Genomic DNA, 16,330 nt, shown 5'->3' on the forward strand with positions numbered 1-16,330 from the left:
ATACAATATATTGGACTGATGAGATGGTAACATCTTATGAAGAAATAACCATTACACTCAGAGCTCATCAACACCAAGATCGGCAGAAGGTTTTGATGTCACATTCTCATGAGGCAGAGGTTTTTTAGGGGTGCTAAATATCCAATATACCTGCAGCTACTGTAGTCCCACTGATGGACACTGTTAACGGTCAGATGGCTGGAACTTGAAATGGAGGTTTTCTGCATCCCAGGAAGTGCCAAAATGTTTCACAATGTGACATTCCACAGTTAACTTCGCAGATATACACAATATTGAGATAGACACTGGACAAGTGCTGGAGTAACCCAGCAGGTCAGGCAATTTTGTTTCACCATCATTAAGTCAATTCTATAGATATTGGTTATGGTTAATTATTGTCATATGCACCAAAACAGTAAAAATATCTGTTTTGTGTGCTGTCTAGGTAAGTCATAGCACGCATGAGTAATATAATACCAAACACAGAATAATATGATGTACAAAGAGAAAAGTAAACTGTAGAATATTGTATTGCCACTGCAGAAAACATGCAGATAAAAAATATTGGAAGCGCCAAAAGCAAGGCAGGGTGGAGATCAAGGTAACACCCTGAGGTTACGAGACAAACATTCAATTGTCTGATAATTGATAATAGGGAACATGCTGTTCCTGAATATGGTGGTACGTGCTCTCATGCTTTTGTATCTTGTGCCAGACGGCAATCGGGAGAAGGATTTGCGTGATATAAGTGGTACTGGAGTACGTTGGCTGCTTTCCCGAGGCAGCATGAAGTGTAAATGCAGTTGAAGGCAGGAGGCTTCTACTTACAGTCCGAAACGTTATCCATCCTCTTGCTCCAGAGATGTTGCCTGGCCCCTTGATTTACTCCCCTTGATTTACTCCAGCACTCTGTGTCCAGCTTCCCTCTATTCTGTGCGCATTCACGCTATCTCTGCCCCTCGTGATTTGATTGACATCTCATAGATCGCTCAATCTCCTACATCCAATTAATGAAGTCCTTTCAAACCAAATCTCCCCATCTAACTTAATCCCTTGTATCCTGGCAACATTCTTGTAAATCTTTTCGGCACTTGTTCCACCCATGAAAGCAAACGTGCAGGAAGCCTTCCTCACCGTCCTGGAATTAAATGGCATTGATACGTCAACCCAGAGAATTAGAAACAAGATCATTAATTCAATTTGACCATTAACCAGAAGGGTTAGTGTAGGGACAAGGTGAACTAGACAAGAGTTCACAGTTAGAGACAAAGATGGTGAAGGGAATAAAATCATAAAACAATTCATCAGCTGAATTTTAAAGAACATAAACGATTATGAACTGGAGAAAAAGAATATTTGAGAGATTAGTTCCATCGTTGCCTTCAGTGAAACCTGGAGAACATTACAAAAATTACTTTTTAGGAAGACAATTTTCTCCTTGGATTCATGTCACTGGCGTAGACTTTGTAAGAATCAAGTCAACAGTCAAGAGTATTTTATTGTCATATGTCTCGAAACCTCACAATTAAATTCTAACTTAATATTCTTAGTGTACTCTGTAAAATACAGTATTCTGTAAAACCCATAATAAACAACAACAGAAAGTCCAATATATATATATACATATATATATATATATATATATATATATATATACACTGTAAAAACACAAACAGACATATCAACAAACAATAATAGTGCAAAGTCACAAATATTGCCCCCGAGTCTGTATAGTTCGGAGCCTATTTAAATATCCAGAATTTATGGTGGAATCTCAGACGTACAGGCGAATATTTATCTGGGAGAATGGTGCAGATCAAAGAGGAATGAGAAGACTGCGCCATAATGGAACTGTTTGATTGTATGTCTTTTTCTTTACACATCTACACGCTGTAGAAGCATCCTGAACCAAAACGTCACACATCCCTGTTCTCCACAGCTGCTAGTTGACCCTCTTTTGTTACTCCAGCATTTTCTGTTTTTCGTTTGTAAACCTGCATTTGGAGTTCCTTGCATCCGCACATATCTTACCATTTCTGCTGTGGAAACAATTTTCGAGTCGCAAACTGATTATCAGAACGTCTAGGTCCGGCTTTCACTCACCAGGCAGGGAACAAATGTGAAGCACCGGAATCTGAAGAAGGGTCTCGACCCAAAACGTCACCCATTCCTTCTCTCCATAGATGTTGCCTGACCCGCTGAGTTACTCCAGCATTTTGTGATAGCACCGGAATCCACATTGTTTTGCGTAGCAGAGAGCAGGTCAGCCGGTCAGTTGCTCAACTCTTGGTCCTCAGAACTAAAATGAATGTTACATCTCACCTGAAAAGACTGTCGGGATTCTTCGACGGAGAAGAGGGAGGAGGTATAGGGGCAGGTGTTGCATCTCCTGCGGTTGTAGGGGAAAGTGTGTTAGGCACAATCAGGGAGCAAAATCGATCTCCTGTGGGATATCTATATCTATATGAATTGAAAAGGCACTAATTTCAGTTGTTAATGAAGAAATGTATGTGCTCATGAGAGCAAATGATACCGAGGAATACGCTCAGGACAATCATTTTTGGGAGTGTCCATTCCAATTTCCTAATGCACACAGATACCTCTGAAAATGGGTCACTTTACCCCAAAACACACGCAGAACCATTATTTTGCTTACGTTGTGCATTTAAAAGAGTACAATGGGGCCAATTTCTCTTCAAAAGTGTTTACCTGCATTTACAACGAATGTTCCGCCATGCGGCAGAGATATTCAAGCCATTACTGTCATTAATATGAATGGAGAAGCTGTTAGAATTTGTGTGTCTCTTTGCAAGGGAAGATTTCTATTACAATAATAGATAGCCGAATGATACATGAACGCAGTCAGCTACTAATATTGGAAGTGGTTACTTCCTGCCTATTGAAACCAGTTTCAGAACTTGCAGTAGTTGGTTAAAGCTACACCAGGAGGCAGGAGTGGGTATTGCATAGCTGAGACAGGCTCACAAAAAGAGATGAATAATGTCGAAAACATATGAACCATATTATTTTTATTACATTTTCCCAAATCTTTCCCTCTCAATTCCATTCTCCAACCTACTCCCCATAACCCCTGACACCCTTACTAAACAAGAACCTGTCAATCTCTGCCTTTAAAATATCCATTAACCTGGCCTCCACAATTCTATATGACAATTAATTCCACAGCTTCACCACCCTCTGACTAAAGAAATTCTTCTTCATTTCCTTTCTAAAGGTACGCCCTTTTATTCTGAGGCTATGGCCTTTGGTCCTAAAATCTCCCACTAGTGGAAGCATCCTCTCCATACTGTCTCAAAGTAGTTGTGAGATCTTAATCAGCAGCCAGAAAATCATTTAAAAAAGATTTTTGATGTTTTTACACCGTGAACAACGCTTGTTCCTCACTGGTCTGTTCTTGTCGGATTATTAGTTTGAGTGGGAAATCAAACCTCTGACAGGGTGACATTTCAAACAGTTCAAAGGCAGGGAAATGTGCTGAGCATCCCACTTGAAGTGGGCGGCCAGTCAGTGGGACAGAGCTCGCACTGGGTGAGAGCAACATCGGTGCTGCCCTGACCCTTCCCAGAGAAAAGATGGATCAGGCATTTCAGTGGAGACGTCAAGTTAATCGCTGAGTAACGTACCGTTCGATACTATAGATTGTTGATTAGTTCGGGTGTCAGGGGTAATGGGGAGAAGGCAGGAGAATAGAATTAGGAGGGAGATTAGCCGTGATTGAATGACGGAGTAGACTTGATGGGCCAAATGGCAAAATTCCGGTATCACTTATGACCTTATGACATTGCACCTCAAACTGGCGGTGGGGGGATTTTCATGTTTGAGAGGAATCCAGGAACTGTTTCATGGAAATAGATATATATTCATGTTTACATTAAAGATAACTAAAACCGTTCCATGGTGTGTCATATTGCTTCACGGCCAATGTTTCTGGTCTGAAGTGCATTCGGTGCTGCTATTGTACCAGTTGTGTCAGTGGCAAATGTCGTACAGGGAATGACCCCTCTTTGTAAGAGTAAGCCAGTCCGCCAGTCAGCTCCCACGACGAACAGTGCCACTAACCGAGGATCACAAAACGTTTCATCGACTGGATTTTGAAGAACAGAAGATCATATGAAATTGAGAGAAATTATATTTGCGAAATGAATTCCCCTTCCAGCTTCCTGGAAATATGACGAGCATTAGAAATATTTCGTATTCTCTAAAGAGAATGGTTCCCATTGCTAAACTTCGTTTAAATTGCTACCACACGATGGCGTCTCAGAAATAGGGCCCTGATAGCTCAGTCGGTACAGCATCAGACTTTTAATCTGAGGGTCCAAGGTTCAAGTTCCTGTTCGGGCTCTCACTTTTACACATGGCTTTGCTATAGACAATTTTTGAATAGGAATAGACAGAAAGGTTTTGTACATAGGATATCATGTCTGGAATAACTCAGTGACTCAGGCAGCATCTCTGGAGAACATGGAAGGTGACGTTTCGGGTTGGGACCCTTCAAACTGATGGTGAGGGGAAGAAAGCTGGAAGAGAGGTGGGGCAGGCCAAAGCCTGGCAAGTAATAGGTGGATAGAGGTGAGGGATGCGGGAAATGAATAAGGGGTATGAATTAAAGATTTCGACAGCTACATGGGTAGAACAAGTTTGGAGGGATATGGACCAAATTGCAGGCAGGTGTGACTAGTGTAGCTCTGACTTTTTCACTCAGAGAGTTGTAAACCTGTGGAATTCTCTGCCTCAGAAGGCAGTGGAGGCCAATTCTGGATGCTTTCAAGAGAGAGCGAGATAGAGACAATAGACAATAGATGCAGGAGGAGGCCATTCGGCCCTTCGAGCCAGCACCGCCATTCAATGTGATCATGGCTGATCATTCTCAATCAGTACCCCGTTCCTGCCTTCTCCCCATACCCAATCTACATTGTTTTATCCACAGTGACCAGGCCAGCACTTGTCTGCCTGTCGCTCAGCTCTGAGCTCTCAGGTAGAAGTGCATCTCTCTAATAGCAATCAAGAAGGTGGAAACAGGAAGTCAGATCGTGAACCACAGCGAGCCAGCATCAGCTCGACACGTTACAGTGTGAAAGGCTCTGGGTTATATTTAGCAAATGGGTCAGATGGTCACAGAGTCATACAGCATGAAACAGGCTCTTCTCCACGTCGCTTTAGACCAAGATGCCAATCTAAACGATTGAAATTTGCCCACGCTTGACACGAAAATCCATAAACCTTTCCTATCCATGTACCTGCCCAGATGACCTTGAAATGTCGTTGTTGCTGGAGCTTGCCTCGACCACTTCGTCAACCGTGTTGTATCTTTAAGGCTCAGAGTTTGTTAAAACTGAACAATGATGGCAATAATGATACATTGGATAAAAACGCACATTTAGAAAAGTGGAATCGTGCAAGATGCCTGCACTTCTTCTGATTAAGTCTTTAGTTTATTGGGTTTAGCTTAGTTTGGAGATACAGTTGGGTTTAGCCTTGTTTGGAGATACAGCAATGGTGAAAGGCTCTTCGGTCCACCGAGTCCGCAACAACCAGTCATCCCGGTAAACTGGCACTTTCCGACTCATTATTCTTCCGACTCATTAGGGTCAATTTACAGTTTTTGCGGAATCCAATTAACCTACACACCAGTACGCATTTGGAGTGTGGGAGGATAAGCGGAGCACCCGGACAAAACCCACACGGTCACGGGGAGAACGTACAAACTCCGTACAGATAGCAGCCGTAGTCAGGATCGAACCCAGGCCTCTGGCGCTGTGAAGCTTGATGAGTCTTGATGATGTCGTGAGTGGACCAATAGATGCGAAAAAAAACAATCAATTATTGTTGGAGATGTTGATCATGCGGACCTGGAGCAAAAGAAGAAGCAGATTTGAGGGAATAGGACCTTTCACCTCAAAATCATCTATCGTCGCTTGGCGTCTTACCCCCTTCTGTCTGTTAGCTGTGTCAACGCTTTGATTCTAATGTTAATACACTGCAATGTCATCATATTCATGCTTTGTATAGTAGAATTAGCGATATAGTGGGCAGTGAAGTGGTTTTTCATCAGGTCACCTCAGGATGTAGATTAACAGGGAAAGTAGTTGAAGGAATAGCATTTGCTGTGTAACTCGGAGAAGTGCGAGGTGATGTATTTTGGGAAGTTAAAGCAAGGAAGAATAAGCGCGGTGAATGGCAGGGCCCTGGGGTGTTGTAGACCAGAGAGAGAGAGCTAGGGGTAACAGTTTGTTGACACAGTGAGACAGGGTGGTGAAGAGGGCCTGTGGTGCGCTTGGATTCATTGCGGACGCATTGAGTTGAAGAGTTGTGAAAGCCATGTTGCAGAGGGACGAGATGTTGGTAAGACTGCACTTGCAGTATTGTGTGTATTTCTGATCAACATACTTCAGCAAAGGTATCTTTAAGCCAGAGAAGTCCTCAAATCGCCACATAGATTTTAGGGCAATAGTACATTATATTCGGGTTATGCACATCTGTGGCAGCGTTGTGCATCACGTGGTATGGGTGTAACACACGGATGTGTCCGCCACTGATGTCAGCTGAGCGTTGGCGACCCTCGGTACAGGATTTTTGTTTAGAAGCTATTTCCTATCTACTTGCTCAATTAAACACGCTGCAGAGTGGAACCGATGGGCGCTGCAAAACAATTTATTTTCAGCGTTGTTTTGCTTTGACCCATGACTTCTCGAAACACTGCTCAGCAAACAGTGTTACAACGAGCTGCTCACAGGATGCGGTTCAGAGATACGAATTAACACATCCTCGTTTCAGCAGCGCGAGCAAATAGTGTCAGCGCTGCAGAAATATTCAGCGTAAAGAAAGAAATGAACAAATTTGAACAAATGAGATTAAAGTACATTCCAAACCAGTACCCACTTCTAAAAACAACTGTGGTGTCTGAAGAATGGTCTCGACCCGAAACGTCACCCATTCCTTCTCTCCAGGGATACTGCCCGTCCCGCTGAGTTACTCCAGCATTTTGTGTCTATATGTTGCATCTCAGACCGTTTATCTCTCACTATCTGTGAGGCACTTTGAGATGTTTTGCAGTGGGGAAAGGCTCTAATTCAAGATCATTCCCTCCCTTAGACCATTAACAAGCTCGCGTTGAGCGGGCCAGGCAGCATCAGTGTGACACAGAATCTGTGATAGCCTGTTGAAAACGGGGGACCACTGGTGGCACAGGAGCGCCCAGGCGGTCCAAGGGCCTCTCCGATCCAAAGAATCTGTCTAAACTATTCTAAAAAGAGACCCGGAGGATTTCTCAAGAAGGCTGCGCAGTGGGGTAAGTAGAAAATAGATAAGTTAAGAAAGTAGATTTAGTTGAGTAAGAATTTGTGACGTCACGAAGACCTCGTGGATACCGCCCTAAGAGGATAGGGGACTGAATAGACGAGGCGTCCTGTGGATACCGCTCTAGTTAACTGGGGATTACTCTGGTTAGCTAGGGGTCTGGCCGGACAGGATAAAACGTTCTGTGGATACCGCTCTAGTTAACTGGGGATTACTCTGGTTAGCTAGGGGTCTGTACGGGCAGGATGAGAGGTTCTGTGGATACCGCTCCAGTTAACTAGGGATCACTCTGGTTAGCTGGGGGTCTGTATGGGCAGGATAAGAGGTTCTGTGGATACCGCCCTAGTTAACTAGGGATCACTCTGGTTAGCTGGGGGTCTGTACGGGCAGGATAAGAGGTTCTGTGGATACCGCCCCAGTTAACTAGGGATCACTCTGGTTAGCTAGGGGTCTGTACGGGCAGGATCAGAAGACCTTGTCGATACCGCCCTAAGAGGATAGGGGACTGAATAGACGAGGCGTCCTGTGGATACCGCTCTAGTTAACTGGGGATCACTCTGGTTAGTTAGGGGTCTGGACGGGCAGGATAAAAAGTCCTGTGGGTACCGCTCTAGTTAACCGGGGATTACTCAGGTCGGCTACGGGTCTGTACGGGCAGGATCAAAAAATTGGAATAATTGGATAACATAAAAAATAAAAATTGCAAAATATTAAAGGAATATAGTAGAACTGTAGAAAATAGAAATAGCGTAATAGGTAGCCTAGTGACTATAGAGACGGAACAAAGTAAAGTGAGAACAAGGACTGCATTTAAACTGACTGACCAACTGCACTAAAATAAGACAAGTACAATGAATAAAATAACTGCAGTTGAAATACTAAGTAAGAAATTCCCCATATCCAAAGAGGATATTAAAAAACACTCTGAAAAATGGGAGAAAAGGACGAAAAAATTGGTTACAAAATGTCCCATGGAATTATATAAATATGATATAAATTTTGATATAAATTTTGAAATAAATATGTGTGATGAAATGGAAGTGTTAATTAAGAACTATAAGCCTAAGGATAAATTAGAAACCCGAGTAACGAAAAAGGAAAAAGAACTAGGCGTGCTTAAATTGTTTAGAATAGAAGGAGAAAGGCTGAGGAAAGCATACCAGGAAAAGAACACCACCCCAAACAAGGGTGAAAAACCCCCAAAACAGCATGAAAGTCAGGAGCTTCAGGAGAAAAAATCAACTCTGTACCCCAGCCTAAGGGACCCTGGGTATTCCCCTCCCTATTCCAGCCAGGACGGAATAAAGCAGTGCCTTTTGGTGAAAGGGATAGTGGAGATAGAGGGAGAAGTCGAAGTTTGGAGGAATGGGAAGGACGTAAAGGAATATAGACAGAGAAGGGGACAGCGAGAAAAGGAAAGGATGAAGCAGGAGAAACGGGAACTAGAAGCAGACATTAGAAGGCTGCAGGACCTCAGGGACCTCAGGGACAGAAAGATTTATGAGACCAGTCAGGCAGCAGATGAGGGGTGTGAGGGAGACAACAACGCAGAAACACAGGCGAATAATCAACAGGCATCAGAGAGAGGGAAAAACTGTGAGAGTGAAGCAGAATTAAAAAGTGATGGGGAAATAACAAGGGAACGTAGAAGGGAAATAGAGGCATCCATGAAGCGCGTAGAGATTGAGATAAGGGAGATGGAAAAAACTATAGAAAGAGAAAGAAAGGAAAGCGAGGGGTTTGCCCAGGAAGGCATGAGGTGGGAAAGCATACAGGTAGAACCACAACAAGAGATGGCAAGCGAGAGACAGGAGCTGAGGGGTGGAATGATGCCGTTACTTGTGAAAAAGGCAGGACAAACTCAGTATATTCCTTGGGCGACCCGAGACCTAGAAGGGCTGAAAAACACCTTGCCCAATATATATAACGGGGCAGGAAAATGGATTAGGGCCTTTGAGGAGGAAATTACAGGACGATTATTGGCTATGGGAGATTTGAAGGCACTACTGGTGAAAGTAATAGGAACCACGAAATTAGCAGAACTATGTGAAATGGCTGGGATAAAAAACGCGGCAAGTAACCCGATGATTGATGGCCAGTCATTTGATCAAGTCAGGCAGAGGGTATGGCAGGCCCTCAGAGACTGTTACCCGCTCAAGGTGGACTTAAAGACATTGAAAGGAGACCCGCTGGGGGACACTGAGAACCCAGCGGCTTATCTGGAGGATCAACTGAAAAAGTGGAGACTTGAAACCGAACAAAACACAGACGGTAACGAGTTGATGACTGCTTTGTTTCGGACCGCTATAGTGGACGCCATGTCTCCACGAGTTAAGTCCAGACTGGAGGAGGTGGTGGAATTGTCAACCATATCCCACTCCCAGGTCAGGGACCACCTGGTTCATGTAGTCGACAAATGTCGTACGGAGAGACAAAAAATGGTGAACCAACAAGAAGAGGTGCAGAGAAAGTTGATGCAAATGCAACTAGACGAACTAAAAATGAAAGAGCGTGAAAAAGGAAAGAAATTGCTGGCAGTAACAGCAGACCTGGCTGAAACAGCAGAAGTGAATGATACATTGATGCACAGTGAGTCCTATGGTAGAGCCAGACGGGGGCTGGAGAATCCCATGCCAATAATAAATGTCTTTGGGGGAGCTTCTCCTCAAATGTCCTATCAGGGGCAAATCAGATCAGGGAATCAGCCCCGACAGGATTGGGGCCCTCAAGGGGGAGCACAAGGAAGGGGAAGAGGAAGGCCAGTAAGTAGACAGGTAGTTGATAGAATATGTTGGGGATGCAATCAGGTAGGGCACCTGAGGAGGAACTGCCCACACCGACCGTGGCCCGGCCCGTACCAACAGGGACCCACAGGGGATGAGCAGGGTTTTAACCCAGGGCAAGCCCTAGCGGGCTCGGCAGGAGGCCCGCCTGGACTCATGAACCCCTATGCTAGATACTAGGGGTGCCCAGAGAACCCGGATGGGAAGGGACTTTACCCAATGATAACGCGACAGGCAGAAGAAGAACCCATGGTTCAGGTAAATTTGGGAGGACGGTTAACACCTATGATGATAGATACTGGAGCTACATATACTTGTGTGCAGCCGCAATATGCCTCCCACCTTCCCATGTCAGGAAAATTTGTTAAAACTGTAGGGTTCTCGGGAAAAACACAGTTAACACGATGCACAACCCCCGTAAGTTTAAAAATGAGCGATAGAGAAATAGTATTGCCAGTATTGGTGTCCAAAGGAACCCCCATTAATCTGCTAGGCAGGGATGCCTTGTTGAAACTGGAATTAAAGTTAGAATGTACCAAAAATGGCCTGAATGTGGAGAAATTGAATACCCAGCTGTTTATGGGGGAAGCTAGAAAAGCTAATGTATTTTGGGTAGGAAATATAGAAGATCAAATTTGGAATACGTGGAACAGATGGAAAGAGGGAGTAATGACCATATTACCTGAAGCAACCCCGCCCAAAACTGAGCTACATTGTACGGTACGTTTTGACGAGACCCAGGACATAGAGCAAGAGAGGTTTTGGCGCCTGGGAGCATGCGGCCAGCAGCACCTAAGGGCAGAAGCCATAACAATTGGAAAACAAGGGGCAGCCTTGCAAATTAAATGGAACACCTTTCTTGACAAGTGGTATAGGGTGCCAGGAGCTGCACCTCATGTGACATTACTAGTAAATAAGGGACATCAGTCCAGGGACTTGGGGCTCATGATGAAGCAAGTAAACACTACGGTTAACTGGAAAAAAATTACACCAAAGGTATGGAAATCTGAGGACGATAATTATGTCAAGATAGAGGTGAGCATAGATATGATGGGAACAACAAAAGAGGTTGAAATTAACCCCCAGCACCATCTCTTTTTAGTACAGAAGGGAGAAGGTCAGACAAAGGAAAACATGTTCAACAGACTGCCACATGGGTTATGGTCACAACTTGATACAGATGTCGGGAAAGTGAAATCCGCAAACCCAGTAGAAATAGAACTAAAACAAGGGGCGATTCCGCCAAGGAGACCACAATACCCCTTAAAGCCAGAAGCAGAGGAAGGCATAGCAATAACTATACAGGGTCTGTTGAAAGCGGGAGTACTTGTTAGAACAAAAAGTCCCTGTAACACCCCGCAATTACCAGTTTTAAAAGCAGCCAAGTCAAGGTGGAGATTAGTGCATGATCTACGAGCAGTCAATGAGGTAGTGAGAGATTGGCCAGCAGTGGTTCCAAACCCACACACACTACTGACTAACATTCCACCGGAGGCAGCGTACTTTTCAGTGATTGATCTCTGCTCAGCATTCTTTAGCGTGCTGTTAGCGGAAAGATGCCAGTTTTTGTTTGCATTTACTTACAAGGGCATTCAATATACTTATACTAGGATGCCGCAGGGATTTAAACACTCGCCTCATGGTTTCAATCAGGTACTGAAGGCAGATTTGGAAGGTATATCAATAGACAATAGACAATAGATAATAGGTGCAGGAGTAGGCCATTCAGCCCTTCGATCCAGCACCGCCATTCAATGCGATTATGGCTGATCACTCTCAATCAGTACCCCGTTCCTGCCTTCTCCCCATACCCCCTCACTCCGCTATCCTTAAGAGCTCTATCCAGCTCTCTCTTGAAAGCATCCAACGAACTGGCCTCCACTGCCTTCTGAGGCAGAGAATTCCACACCTTCACCACTCTCTGACTGAAAAAGTTCTTCCTCATCTCCGTTCTAAATGGCCTACCCCTTATTCTTAAACTGTGGCCCCTTGTTCTGGACTCCCCCAACATTGGGAACATGTTTCCTGCCTCTAATGTGTCCAATCCCCTAATTATCTTATATGTTTCAATAAGATCCCCCCTCATCCTTCTAAATTCCAGTGTATACAAGCCCAATCGCTCCAGCCTTTCAACATACGACAGTCCCGCCATTCCGGGAATTAACCTAGTGAACCTACGCTGCACGCCCTCCATAGCAAGAATATCCTTCCTCAAATTTGGAGACCAAAACTGCACACAGTACTCCAGGTGCGGTCTCACCAGGGCCCGGTACAACTGTAGAAGACCTCTTTGCTCCTATACTCATATCATCATCATATCATATATATACAACCGGAAACAGGCCTTTTCGGCCCACCAAGTCCGTGCCGCCCAGCGATCCCCGCACATTAACACTATCCTACACCCACTAGGGACAATTTTTACATTTACCCAGCCAATTAACCTACATACCTGTACGTCTTTGGAGTGTGGGAGGAAAGCGAAGATCTCGGAGAAAACCCACGCAGGTCACGGGGAGAACGTACAAACTCCTTACAGTGCAGCACCCGTAGTCAGGATCGAACCTGAGTCTCCGGCGCTGCATTCGCTGTAAAGCAGCAACTCTACCGCTGCGCTACCGTGCCGCCCCTCAACTCCTCTTGTTATGAAGGCCAACATTCCATTGGCTTTCTTCACTGCCTGCTGTACCTGCATGCTTCCTTTCATTGACTGATGCACTAGGACACCCAGATCTCGTTGAACTCCCCCTCCTCCTAACTTGACACAATTCAGATAATAATCTGCCTTTCTTTTCTTACTTCCAAAGTGAATAACCTCACACTTATCTACATTAAACTGCATCTGCCATGTATCCGCCCACTCACACAACCAGTCCAAGTCACCCTGCAGCCTTATTGCATCTTCCTCACAATTCACACTACCCCCCAGCTTAGTATCATCTGCAAATTTGCTAATGGTACTTTTAATCCCTTCGTCTAAGTCATTAATGTATATCGTAAATAGCTGGGGTCCCAGCACCGAACCTTGCGGTACCCACTGGTCACTGCCTGCCATTCCGAAAGGGACCCATTTATCCCCACTCTTTGCTTTCTGTCTGTCAACCAATTTTCTATCCATGTCAGTACCCTACCCCCAATACCATGTGCCCTAATTTTGCCCACTAATCTCCTATGTGGGACCTTGTCGAAGGCTTTCTGAAAGTCGAGATACACCACATCCACTGACTCTCCCCTGTCAATTTTCCTAGTTACATCCTCAAAAAATTCCAGTAGATTTGTCAAGCATGATTTCCCCTTCGTAAATCCATGCTGACTCGGAATGATCCTGTTACTGCTATCCAAATGCTCAGCAATTTCGTCTTTTATAATTGACTCCAGCATCTTCCCCACCACTGATGTCAGACTAACTGGTCTATAATTACCCGTTTTCTCTCTCCCTCCTTTCTTAAAAAGTGGGATAACATTTGCTATCCTCCAATCCACAGGAACTGTTCCTGAATCTATAGAACATTGAAAAATGATCTCCAATGCTTCCACTATTTCTAGAGCCACCTCCTTAAGTACTCTGGGATGCAGACCATCAGGCCCTGGGGATTTATCAGCCTTCAGTCCCATCAGTCTACCCAAAACCATTTCCTGCCTAATGTGGATTTCCTTCAGTTCCTCCATCACCCTAGGTTCTCCGGCCCCTAGAACATTTGGGAGATTGTGTGTATCTTCCTCAGTGAAGACAGATCCAAAGTAACGGTTTAACTCGTCTGCCATTTCTTTGTTCCCCATAATAAATTCCCCTGCTTCTGTCTTCAAGGGACCCACATTTGCCTTGACTATTTTTTTCCTCTTCACGTACCTAAAAAAACTTTTGCTATCCTCCTTTATATTATTGGCTAGTTTACCCTCGTACGTCATCTTTTCTCCCCGTATTGCCTTTTTAGTTAACTTTTGTTGCTCTTTAAAAGAGTCCCAATCCTCTGTCTTCCCACTCTTCTTTGCTATGTTATACTTCCTCTCCTTAATTTTTATCCTGTCCCTGACTTCCCTTGTCAGCCACAGGTGTCTCTTACTCCCCTTAGAGTCTTTCCACCTCTTTGGAATAAATTGATCCTGCAACCTCTGCATTATTCCCAGGAATACCTGCCATTGCTGTTCTACCGTCTTCCCTGCTAGGGCCTCGTTCCAGTCAATTTTGGCCAGCTCCTGCCTCATGCCTCTGTAATCCCCTTTGCTATACTGTAATACTGACACTTCCGATTTTCCCTTCTGCCTTTCCATTTGCAGAGTAAAACTTATCATGTTGTGATCACTGCCTCCTAATGGCTCTTTTACCTCTAGTCCCCTTATCAGATCAGGATCATTACACAACACTAAATCCAGAATTGCCTTCTCCCTGGTAGGCTCCAGTACAAGCTGTTCTAAGAATCCATCTCGAAGGCACTCTACAAACTCTCTTTCCTGGGGTCCATTTCCAGTAGTACGTTAGTACAATATGTGGATGATTTGTTGGTCTGCTCTGAAAGTGAGGAGCAATGTGAGCAAGACACCCTGACTCTTTTAGAAAGGCTGGTAGACGGAGGTCATAAAGTGTCCAGGAAAAAGTTGCAGTTTTGTAAGCAACAGGTAGAATATTTAGGACGGTTGATCTCCAAGGGAGTAAAGGCTATAGCACCAGATCAAATTGAGGCAATAATTAAAGCTCCCAAGCCTCGGACAGTAAATTAAATGATGACATTTTTGGGAATGTCTGGATATAGCTCAGACTGGATTGGAGAATATGCTGAAATTGTGATGCCATTGAGAAAAATACTGAAGGAAGCAGGACACACAAATTTGAGAAACGTTTTACAATGGAATGAGGAGGTGGAGACAGCTTTTAACACCATTAAGCGAGAGTTACAGTCAGCCCTGCCAAATTATGAGAGAATCTTTCACTTATACGTTTCCAACAGGCAGGAGGGCTACGCTGCAGCAGTACTGACGCAGGAAACAGGCATAGGTAAGGCTAAGCAGCCTGTAGCATACTACAGTACAAAATTGGTATAAGTGGGCACAGTATACGGCACACACTATGCAACAATCACAATGTATCGTATGCGCCAAAGCCAAGGAACAAATACTGGCTATACCAGACCCTCACAACTATACGCATTGTTCAAGATTAGACTCTTCAGAGGTTAAACAGAATGCAGGTTACGGGCACCAACTCTTTGGCTGGCTAGAAAATATTCTAGGCGGATGGGGAGCGTGATTGGTTAAAGTCGGGATGACTATCGGAATCACCCTACTTATAATTTCTATTGTATTGTGTTGTGTTTTTCCATGTATTAAATCTCTTCTAGTGAAAGCTACTGCGAATCAGCTGCCGTTGTTCCAGGATACAGGCACAATTCACCTCCAAGAGAAACAGATCCCTCCAATAGAATACTATACTGATGAGCAATTTACTCTGGAGAATTACCAAGAACGTAGTTGTAAGGGAAGCTGGGTCTTTTTTCCTACCCTAGACATATGGGGGTAGGTTTTTGGCCGAGTGACCCAGGATATTAGCATGATGGAAGGAGAACACTGACAAACTGCACATTATTTATAAAATCCTAAGTTGGGGGGCTAATGGTTGAGAGTGGATTTATGATTTGAGTTAACAACATGTGCATTTTTGTGGTTTTCTTTTTCTGTGAGACCATGTAGGTCTCAAAGGGGGGAAATATGGGAGATAATACGATATTATTTTATACATTAGACATTGTTGTTTAAGGTTTGTAACTACTTAGGCATTAGGCGCCTCTCTGTAACTAAGGCACTCTAGACATTCCTTACCCTTGACACATGTCTGTGACTGCTGCTCAGGGGGAGGAGAAACATTGATGGATGAACCAGGATAGAAGACAAGGGTGAAAGGTGACATGTGAAGAAATACAGACATCCATCAATGAGTGGGGTGATTACTTGAAAGTTTAATGGTGGCAGAGTGGAAGGCAACATGTGAAGAAATACAGATATTCATCATTGAGTGGGGTTTAATGGTGGCAGGGTAAACAGGGTGACTGCAAAGAGATGAATAACTGTAAAGAGGAGTATGAGGGCGAGATAAGGAAAAGAAGATAAGGCTGGAAGAATCCTATAAAAATAGGCTGCCTGGTGTACTAAGTGGGCAGTCAGATGGTTGACATCCTGATTGTTCCAGCCGTTGTTTGCAAATAAAGGCTTTTAACTTCTTGAAGAATTCTCCGTGT

The 16,330-nt window shown here is 44.2% G+C and overlaps 1 non-coding gene across 1 annotated transcript; it reads left to right on the forward strand.

Moving 5' to 3' along the window:
• Positions 1-4,289: 4,289 nt before the first annotated feature.
• trnak-uuu (transfer RNA lysine (anticodon UUU)) lies at positions 4,290-4,362 on the forward strand. The gene has a single exon. It is a non-coding gene; the product is annotated as a tRNA-Lys (tRNA).
• Positions 4,363-16,330: the final 11,968 nt, after the last annotated feature.

This window comes from Rhinoraja longicauda, chromosome 24 (genome assembly GCF_053455715.1).
Source record: "Rhinoraja longicauda isolate Sanriku21f chromosome 24, sRhiLon1.1, whole genome shotgun sequence".
Lineage (NCBI taxonomy): Eukaryota > Metazoa > Chordata > Chondrichthyes > Rajiformes > Arhynchobatidae > Rhinoraja > Rhinoraja longicauda.